Below are 10945 nucleotides of genomic sequence, written 5' to 3'. Positions count from 1 at the left end.
GTATTATAGCAAGTTCATTGAGTTAATGAGATTTGCACCTGAGGTAGTGCCAACCGAGGCGCTTAAGGCCCAGAGGTTTGAGCAAGGTTTGGCTTTAACCCTTCAAGGGAAATTGGGAGGAGTGACTTTTGAGACCTTAGATGAGGTTTTCGGGAGGGCAGCGCACCTCTATGGGATCAAAGGGAGAGAGCTAGAGGGAAACTATTCTGGGGAAAAGAGGAAACCTAGTGGAGCTTTCAATGGGGGTGAGAAGAAACCCAAGGTAGAGGGGAATCCGAGTGGGAATTTTAATGGGAAAAGGGACAACAGGGGTAATTTTGAAAGAGGAAATGGAAACCAAGGGAATGGAGACAAACCCAAGAGAACCTATTTTTGCAAGAGATGTGCGAAAAACCACCCAGGAAAGGATTGTGAGGGAAACCTAGTGACCTGCCGCTACTGCCAAAAGCTAGGCCACCGTGAGTACGAGTGTTACAAGAAGGTTTCAGATGAGCAATCAGGTAAACCCCAAGATGAGAAGAACCAACCCAAGCCGCCAATTCAGCCCAACGAATTCAATCCTAAACCTGGACCCAACAACAACAGTGGAGCTGCTCCCAAGGGTCGTGTGTTTGTGATGAACAGCCGTGAAGCTGAAACTGCCTCCGATGTGGTAATTGACAATTTCTTTATTTGTTCTACGTCTACTAAAGTCTTGTTTGATTCAGGGGCGTCTCACTCTTTTATTTCTAGAACTTTAGTATATAGACTCAAGTTAGAGAATCCGGTGTCTGTTTCCTTAGATATTGCTATCCCATCAGGGGATGTGGTGAGTTGCACTAAAATGCATCAGAGTGTACTTCTTGTTATTTCAAGTGTAGAGTTTCTGTCAGACTTAATCGAGCTTGACTTACAAGGCCCAAATTGATTACGAGGCCCAAAAGGTCACATTGTGTGGCCCGGGAAAGGTTAGAGTAACTTATCAAAGGGAGGGGAGGAAATCAGGGTTAAAAAAATCATATCTGCTTTGCAACTTAAGAAGTGTGTAGCAAAGGGACATCCACTGTATTTGTGTAGTGTCCAAAGGATAGAGGAAGGAGGTAGAGATGAAGGGAAAAATATTCCAGTAGTAAATGAATTTCTTGACGTTTTTCCCGAAGAAATTCCAGGGATGCCACCTGTGAGGGATGTTGAGTTTACTATAGACTTAGTGCCCGGGACATGACCTATTTCAAAGGCTCCATATAGGATGGCCCCGGCTGAGATGAAGGAGTTGAAGACTCAGTTAGACGACTTGCTGGAGAAAGGATACATTCGACCGAGTTCATCACCATGGGGTGCACCGGTGTTGTTCGTAAAGAAGAAGGATGGAAGCTTGAGGCTATGTATAGATTACCGAGAGTTGAACAACGTCACGATCAAGAATAAGTACCCTTTACCTAGGATCGATGATTTGTTCGACAAATTAAAAGGGGCGGGAGTATTCTCGAAGATCGATTTGAGGTCGGGGTATCATCAGTTGAGGATAGCAGAGTCGGACATTGCAAAAAGTGCTTTTAGGACTCGTTATGGTTATTATGAATTCGCTGTAATGCCATTTGGGTTAACCAATGCACCTGCTGTTTTTATGGATTTAATGCACCGAGTTTTTAGGCCATACTTGGATAGGTTTGTTGTGGTATTTATTGATGATATTTTGGTGTATTCGGAGAATCGGGATGAACATGAAAATCATATAAAGGCAGTTTGTCGACTTTGAGAGAGCATAAATTATATGCCAAGCTTTCGAAATGTGAGTTTTGGTTGGAGAAGGTTGCTTTCTTAGGTCATGTGATTTCTAAGGAAGGAGTGTCAGTCGATCCAGCAAAGGTAAAATCCGTAAGTGAATGGCCGACACCGAGGAGTGTGTCAGATGTTCGTTGTTTCCTTGGGTTAGCAGGATACTATAGGAGATTTGTTAAGGATTTCTCGAGAATTGCAAGGCCTATGACAAGTTTGATGAGAAAGGAATGTAAGTATGAGTGGACCCCGGAGTGTGAAAAGGCTTTTCAATCATTAAAAGAAAGACTGACGACAGCCCCTGTGTTACCCCTACTTGATGGAAGTGAGCAATATGAGGTGTATAGTGATGCATCGAAGTTTGGGTTGGGTTGCGTGTTGATGCAAAATCGGAAGGTGATTGCTTATGCTTCGAGACAATTGAAGCCTTATGAGGTAAACTACCCAACGCACGACTTGGAGTTAGCCGCAATTGTGTTTGCTTTGAAGATTTGGAGGCACTATTTGTACGGGGTAACTTGTAAGATCTTTACCGATCACAAGAGTTTGAAGTATATATTCACACAGAAGGAGTTGAACATGAGACAAAGGCGATGGTTGGAGTTGATCAAGGATTATGACTTGGATATCCAATATCATGAGGGAAAGTCGAACGTGGTAGCCGATGCGTTAAGTAGGAAGTCAAGTCACGGAGTCAACGCAATGATTCTCCCGGATCAATTTTGTGTGGAATTCCAAAGGATGAATTTAGAGGTATTGGAGCATGGAGAAGTGGAGAAAATGTTATGTGCCTTAGTGATCAAACCGTCAATTTATGATGAGATTCGAGAAGGCCAGCCTGGGGATGAGAAGCTGAGCAAGATTAAAGAAAAGATCGAGGAAAGACAAATATTGGACTTTTCAATAGCTGACGATGGGAGCATGCGGTTTAAAGGAAGATGGTGCGTTCCACATAATCGAAGTGATTTGAAGCATAAGTTGATGGAAGAAGCTCATAGTTCTCCTTATTCAATGCATCCTAGAGGGGATAAGTTGTATAAGGACATGAAGAAGACGTTTTGGTGGCCGAATATGAAAAGAGAAGTAGCAGAATTTGTGGCTAGATGTTTGACTTGTCAAAAGGTTAAAATTGAACACAAGAGGCCACAAGGAATAATTCAATCCTTGGAGGTGCCTAGTTGGAAGTGGGATTCAATCTCTATGGATTTCGTGGGGGCATTGCCGAAGACCCGAGCAGGAAATGATACAATTTGGGTCATAGTAGATAGATTGACCAAGTCTGCAACATTCATTCCCATGAGAAGTACATGGTCGATGGATCAATTGGGAAAGGCATATGTGAAGTTCGTGGTGAAGTATCACGGAGTACCAAAGGACATCATCTCGGATAGAGATTCGAGGTTCTTGTCAAACTTTTGGCAAAGTTTACAAAAGGCAATGGGAACTAGATTATTGATGAGCACTGCATTCCACCCTGCAACTGATGGTCAAACAGAAAGAACCATACAGACTTTGGAGGATATGTTGAGATCATGTGTCATGGAGTACCAGGGTTCATGGGAAGATCATTTGGACTTGATAGAATTTTCCTACAACAATAGTTATCATGCAAGCATTGGGATGTCGCCATTCGAGGCTTTGTATGGGCGAAAGTGTAGAAGCCCGATATGTTGGAACGACATAAGCGAGACTGTTACACTTGGGCCAGAGATGATCGAAGAGACGGTGAAACAAGTAAAGATGATTCAAGAGAAAATTAAAGCCGCACAAGATCGTCAAAAGAGCTATGCAGATTTGAAAAGGAGGGATGAGGAATACGAAGTAGGTGAGAAAGTTTTATTGAAAATATCCCCGATGAAGGGAGTGATGAGGTTCGGGAAAAGAGGAAAGTTAAGCCCGAAGTACATTGGACCGTACGAGATCATCCAAAAGGTGGGAAAGGTAGCATACAAGTTGGATTTGCCTAATGAGCTAGAAAGAGTTCACAATGTGTTCCATGTGAGCCAAATTCGGAAATACATACCAGACGTTTCTCATGTCTTACAACCTGAGACCATCGAGATGGACGAAAACTTGACTTATGAGGAAAGGCCCGTGAAGATTTTAGATAGTAAGGTGAGAAGCACCAGGAACAAGGATGTTAAGATAGTCAAGGTTTTATGGTCAAACCATAAAACTGAGGAAGCGACTTGGGAAGCTGAAGCAGATATGAGGAAAAGATACCCGAAGTTGTTTTCTGAGGTTAGTGGCCGAGTTACGGGGGCGTAACTCCTTTTAAGGGGGGTAGAATGCGATAGAGTTTTGCGCTTTTTCCATTTTTGGCCAGTTTTTGAGTCATTTTGAGTTTAATTTAGGTTGTGCATGAGTCAATTTGGACAATTTGAATAAATTTACATTTTTTTTCGACTTAAGTTTCGAGGTCGAAACTTCTTTTAAGGGGGGTAGACTGTAATACCCCGTATTTTTAACCCGTGAATTAACTCTCAAAGTATCTTATATAATATATTTTAAAATTATTTTATAAAATATTATTATTATTTGCAATGAATTTAATTATATTATACAAGTCAAGTCGAAATTGTTTTTCAACCCTTAGTATCATGTTCCCGATTCAATAATCTTGTTTCCGAGTTGAACTACAAATTATCAATTGCATTTTGATTAAGCCCAAATACTTATTGTAGTACACTAGTACTACACAAAACTTGTACTACATATTTCTTCATCCAATACAAGTACTACTACCTCAAAAAAAAAAAGAAAAAAAAAAAGAAAGAGAGGAAGCCTTCAATGTTGGACGGCAAAGTAGCTAAGAAAAGATGATAAAGTCATCCTACATTGATGAGGATGGTTAAAATAGTTTCAATTTGAGGCTATAAATAGCCATGGTTCATGTACTACTCCATTTTACTTCCCCATGTTTTCCTCTTCATTCCCACTTTGTCATCTAAATAAAGTCTTCCTCCTATTCTCTTAAAGCTCCTCCGTAATCACCCCGTTGCCGCCCAACCACCACCACCGGAGACCACCAACCATCAACCAACAAAGGTAGCACCAACTCCCTCCTTATTCCTTGATTACCGTAGCTACTTCATTACTCTTGATAATACTATGCTACTATGAACTACATACTACTTATTATCATTACTATAATTATACTAACATTACTATTGTTTTATACTTATGATCATCATTATTGTTATTTTTATTACCTTATTTTGATGGTGTCACTCTAATACTACTACTTTTCATCTTAATACTTACATTATATATACTACTCCTACGTACTTACATTAACTATTTTAAAGACTACTACTACTTTTAGTACTATTTATATAAGTATTATTATTACTATTAAGATGATAATTCTCTTAGTATTACTACCCTTATACTACCTACTAGTACTACGCACTTTTTAATTTTTTTTTTTTTTTTTTTTTTTTTTTTATTATTATTATTATTATTATTATTATTATTATTAAAAAGGGGTTTTAAACTTTAGTATTCTAATAAAAGTTAATTTATAAAACCATTGTCCATGCACAACTAGTTAAGGGTCTATAATATACTTTTCTCGTGTTTATTATTGGAAGAGTTGTTGATTAGATATATACTATTGGTTTAATGTACGAGGATTGTCGAGTTCGTAATTAAACCTTCGTGTTTGTTTGATACGCTAAGATCGATCAAGGTACGTACACGTGGCTAGATCTTTTAAAAAGTGGCTTTTATATGCAACGTGTTTTACATGTTAAGTGATTTCGAACCATGTTTAAATAATTGTGAAGTATATTTCGGTAAAGCATGTTTTAATCGTTTAATCTCAAATGTTAAAATATTTTATATGGTTGATTATAAATTGTATTGATATTCAAGAAGGAAGTTTTATTGTTTTAATTTATCCCGAGTATGGGATATTGGAAAGATTATTTATCAGGATTTATTCCTTGGATCTTTGGATTTTTAACTCCCACTATGCGGAGTAAGTTGAAGACTATGGACTTTGTATGACCTAGTCTTTCCCCTTGATAGAACTATGTAAAGGAGTTACTAGCTTGGGGGGTGTGCACACTTATATGGGAAAATGATTTACGAAAATATGGACTGATCCATCCTATTCGGAATTATCTTTGGAAAGTTGGTTATTTCGGAAATCGGTTCTTTTGACAAGTTTTTATACATGAATTTCTATTCAGGAATGGTTTGGATAAATTATGATTTATTAAAGTTAAATCTTTTTGAAAGCATGTTTAATTAATTAAATTGATTTTACATGACTAGCATTTGTATGTACTTAGCATTTTGGCTAATACGTATTTGTTTTGTTTTGGCTTGGCCCTACTTATCATTTTGATGAGTAGATAGGTGATGGCTATCGGACAACGTGAACTATGTGCTGCATTGGGAACGATGGGCGGTGATCACCTAGTTTAACTTAATAAACATAGTATTAGTAGTGTAGTTACTTTGAAATGTATCAAACTATTATTACTACTATTATTATCATTAATGAAAGTTAAGTACTATTTTCCGCTGCAAAACTCTGTTAAGCCTTACGTAGTCACGTGGCGGTAATACTCCTATGTTACTCCCTAAAGTTGGATACTATTGTTAATATTAGAGAGTAATTTGGGGGTGTTACAAAACTGAACCTCGAGACATCCTTTAAGTAGAATCAATTAAATGCTTACCACTTGAGTCAAGTCCCCAACTCACCAACTCTTCTTGTTGCCTTTGCACTCCTCTTTGGTGCATATCCTAACTGAAAGACACATATTAACACATAAAAGGGGGAAATTAATAACGTACGTACTACAAAACAACAAAACTATGTTCTCTTTTTCAGAAACATACAACAAAACTATATTCCCCTCTTAAATGAAACAACTACATTACTACTAAGACAAATCAGAAACCGATCCTCTCTCTAGAATTCTCTCCTGAGTTTTACTCTTGCAAAACTCCCTAAGAATCCTTACTACTGCCTTTTGGTCATCAGAGATCAACCTTCACACCTAGGCATGTGGGGCTCCGGGAATCAAGTGGTAATGTAGGAATCTTCTCCTTCCATCATGGAGGAAGGCTCCCCTAATAGTGAGCCTGCCTTAGTTGTGTCCTTGGTATCTCAGCAACTAAAAGATACCGAGATGCATGTAGAGAAACCAATTCGTCTTGATTCTTTCTACTAATCAACTCACAAGGGCTAGATATGCACGAGTTTGTGCAGAACTGAATGCTAAATCACCCCTAATCTCTAAGGTTTGGGTTGGTAATCAATGGGAAATTATTGAATATGAAAATATTCACACCATTTGCTTCACTTGTGGGAGAATTGGCCATGCAAAAGCAAATTGCAACCATGTGTCGAACTCTGCTCCTATGGACTCCAACAAGCCCATAAGTTAACCCACCACACCTAATATTCAGAAAGTAGTGGCTATGGTAGAAGAAAGCAGTAACGTGGATAAGCAAAATGAAGTTCAAGACTAGACGAAAGTTGGGCCATGGTCCATTGTTGTTAATAGAAAAAGCCTAGCTAAGAAAGTCCAACACGCCACAAAAAACTGGAAACAAGGAGCTACCCAACAAAATATGGAAAACGCTTATAATAAGCAAAAACAAAATAAAAACTCCGTTGTCAATTCCCAAGGTAATAAGTGGAAGGTCGTATTACAAGAAAATAAAGAAATTGAAATATTGGAGAAACGAAGCATCTCGGCCATTGACCATTGACACCCATTTGAAAGTGGAGAAGCAATCATGAAAACTCCCCTGCAAGCGTGCAACCTCTCCCAAAACCATTAACACCCATTTTCTATCATAGTGATGCAACCAATGGTGAACGACACTTAAACCACACTCTCTTTCCGCAAGCAAGAAAACCCATGACAATACTTATATCCAGGAAACCCCTTCAACTTCTTGTCATTCCTTGACAGAGAAAAATTTAGCTATCATCAATGGAAGATAAAAGAACCCAAGAACCGTCAACCACCCTTTCATTGTCGATAACACCGGTGTCACCACCATCGCCAGCCTAGATGGAGCTGGACCCAGCTAGCTAGGATCCAATTCCATCGCCAAAAAAACCGGAAACAACATCTTCACTAACCCTAACCCTAGAAACATCAACGAGAATTCCACCACCCATCTCGCAAGCTCACACCTATCAGAGGAGAAATTCGATCAATCACCGCTCGTCAGATCAATCATCCACAGGATGTCTTTCTCACCATTCATGAAACCTCCGGCTTCAACTCCAATCCCCGGAGTACCGACAAACCCACCCAAAAAGTCACAAATCTTACCATAAACAACTCGAACTCTATTCAAACCAACCCCAAACGAGATAGAGCTCTGCAATTCCATCTTCACCGAATACGGTGAGAGTTAAACCTCCGCAAGTGACCATGCAAGAGATATCCAACCAACACCAACTGATTTTGAATCAATTTGTGGGACGAGTTCTAGAGTGGGATTACCCTCACCTAATCCCTCCTCAACGAAACCTTCCTTAAATCCCTTTATACTTAGAAAGTCGAGGATTAGACATAGGAGCTCTGGAAAACCGTATGAAGATCTTCAGTATCCAAAGAGAAGTAGTAGGAGTTCAATTTCAAGCTCGTTACTTGCGCGAAATACCGTACGACGTGAGAAGGAAATTCATGCACTAATGACGCCACTGAAGTTGGAAGATATATGGATAATGGGAGAGTGTAGCGATTGGGAGGATTGGGAGGAATTCCAACCGCCGATGACATATAGGGGGAAAATAATCATAGGTGTGAACCACGGTGAATGCATGCCAAACTTAGATATGAATATTGTGCTTTGGAATATTCGTGGTGCTTGTTCGAACAATTTTGTGCCTCATGCAATGTATGTGTTGCGTGATCACAGACCTAAAATTGTGATTCTTTTAGAAACAAAGGCGGTGAAGATTGTGCTAAGGAGGTGTCTCGTTTTCTTGGTTTTGATGAGCATATCACGGTTGAACCTAGTGAAAAACGAGGAAGAATATGGATGTTCTAGAAGAAAGGAATCGATCTTATAAGTTGCACTAAGAGAGCTCCCCACTATTTCCACGTTATCTTTCATTTCAGCCCTTAACAGCTAGAGTTGCTTCTCACTGGGGTTTACGCTCCTAGAACGGCTAAGGAGCGCCATGCTATGTGGATGGAGTGAATGGAATATAAACTATCCACCTAGAAATGTCCCTTGGATGGTAAACGGAGAGCTTAATGAAGTTACTAACCAATAAAAAAAAAGGGGTAGAAGGATTTTTAGACCTAGGTAATGTACCGACTTGAACAACTGGATGGACGGTGCTGGAATAGCTGACTTAGGGTTCAATGGAAACCCCTACACTTGGACAAACGCGAGAGAAGGTCTTGATCTCATTAGGCAGAGGCTTGATTGCTGTTGCTAACCCTTCTTGGCTCACCATGTTTCCAAACACTAAGGTAATCCATTTATCTCGTTCTTACTTAGATCATTGCCTCTTGTTAATTTCTTTGAATGATTGTTGTAAAGGGGGTCCTTTTCCCTTTTGTTGCAAGGAGTCGTGGTTATTATACCCTGAATTCCAGAATTTTTTCACTTCCAATTGGATAAATTCAGATTTTATTCAGGGGAGAAAATCCTTTTTATATAAAATTAAATATTAGAGTAATAATATTTTTGGTAATTTCACTTATTGTAAAAAAAGGATAAGGGCTAGACTTGATGGGATTCAAATTTTTCTAGCAAATCGATCTTCTAGATTTCTTTCACAATTAGAGATTGATCTTATTGCTAAATTAAATCAAATTCACCACACTGAAAAAGTGATTTGGGCACAAAAGGCGGGGATATATTGGCGAAAATATGGAGACTATAACACAAAATATTTTCATATTTTAGCTAAAGCAAAGAAATCTCGAGGGAAAATCACTGCCTTAAAAAATAATGATGATGTTTGGGTTTTTGATAAAAAATTGCTAAAACTCATGGCTTGGGATTACTTTAGGGAGATTTTAATCTTTCAAACATTCAAGTAGCCACATAACACCCACCTTCTCTAGCCCAATTTGTCTGTCTTCGGCCCAGACCCAGTCTCTTTGTGACCTAATCTTTAACCAAGAACTAAAAGCTGTCTTGAATAGTATGGCCCCTTTGAAGAGCCTTGGGCCTGATGGAATTCAACCCATTTTCCACAAAAATTCTTAGGATGACTTAGGTAGACCTATAACCAATTTCATCAGTTCTTGTTTTGATAAAGGTAATATTCCAGTTGATATTAATCTCTCTTATCTCTGTTTAATCCCAAAATTTGATACACCTATGACTCTCAAAGACTTTCGTCCTATAGGGCTTTGCAACACAATCTACAAGCTTATCACTAAAACCATCACTCACAGAGTGAGTGTAATCCCCTATATTTTTAAATATATTATAAATGAAATTATATATTATTTATAATATTTATTTGTATTTTTCCGGAATTTAATTTCAAAAGTTTCAATTTTTAATTTTGAGTCGAAAATTATTTTGGTACAAATTTTTATACATACCTTCATTCTATAATTTATGTCCAACAAACAAACCTAACCCACTTTACTTACTTAATTGGTCCATTAATTTTGAGGCCCAACACCTCTCTCTCTCCTATAAATACCCCATACATCCCCAAATTTTTCCCCACACAAAAAGGTTAGTAAACTCTCTTCTCTTTATTTTATTTCTCTTATTTTCCCTTTATTTTTCTTTTCTTTTATTTTTTTTTTCCTTTCTTTTTCCTTTTTCTTTTCTTTTCTTTTTTTTTTCTTCTTTCCCTTCCCTCCTCCTTCACGTGAGGAAATCCTCACTCACCACCATTGTTTCCGCCCTTATGCCGCCCAGCCACCACCGGCGCCCCTCACCACCGCCGGCCACCGCCGGCCACCTGACACCGGCGACCCACTGGCAGCCCAGCCGTGGCCCACTCCCCTTTCCTCCTCCTTTGTTTTATTTTTTTTAGTTTTTCTTAGAATTGATTTAATTGTTTTGGGTTTTGATTTTTGTAGTATAAAGATTATATTTTTAGTATCAAAATCATGTCTTTGATGTTTTAAACCAATAATTTCATATTATAATTGTGTTATAAATTTTTAGATTTTATAATTTTAAAACCTAGGGTTTCAATTTATTTAAATTGGGATTTTAGGGT

This window comes from Chenopodium album, chromosome 7 (assembly GCF_948465745.1).
Source record: "Chenopodium album chromosome 7, dcCheAlbu1.1, whole genome shotgun sequence".
In the NCBI taxonomy this organism is placed as follows: domain Eukaryota; kingdom Viridiplantae; phylum Streptophyta; class Magnoliopsida; order Caryophyllales; family Amaranthaceae; genus Chenopodium; species Chenopodium album.
Note: the sequence above shows the minus strand (reverse complement) of the source record.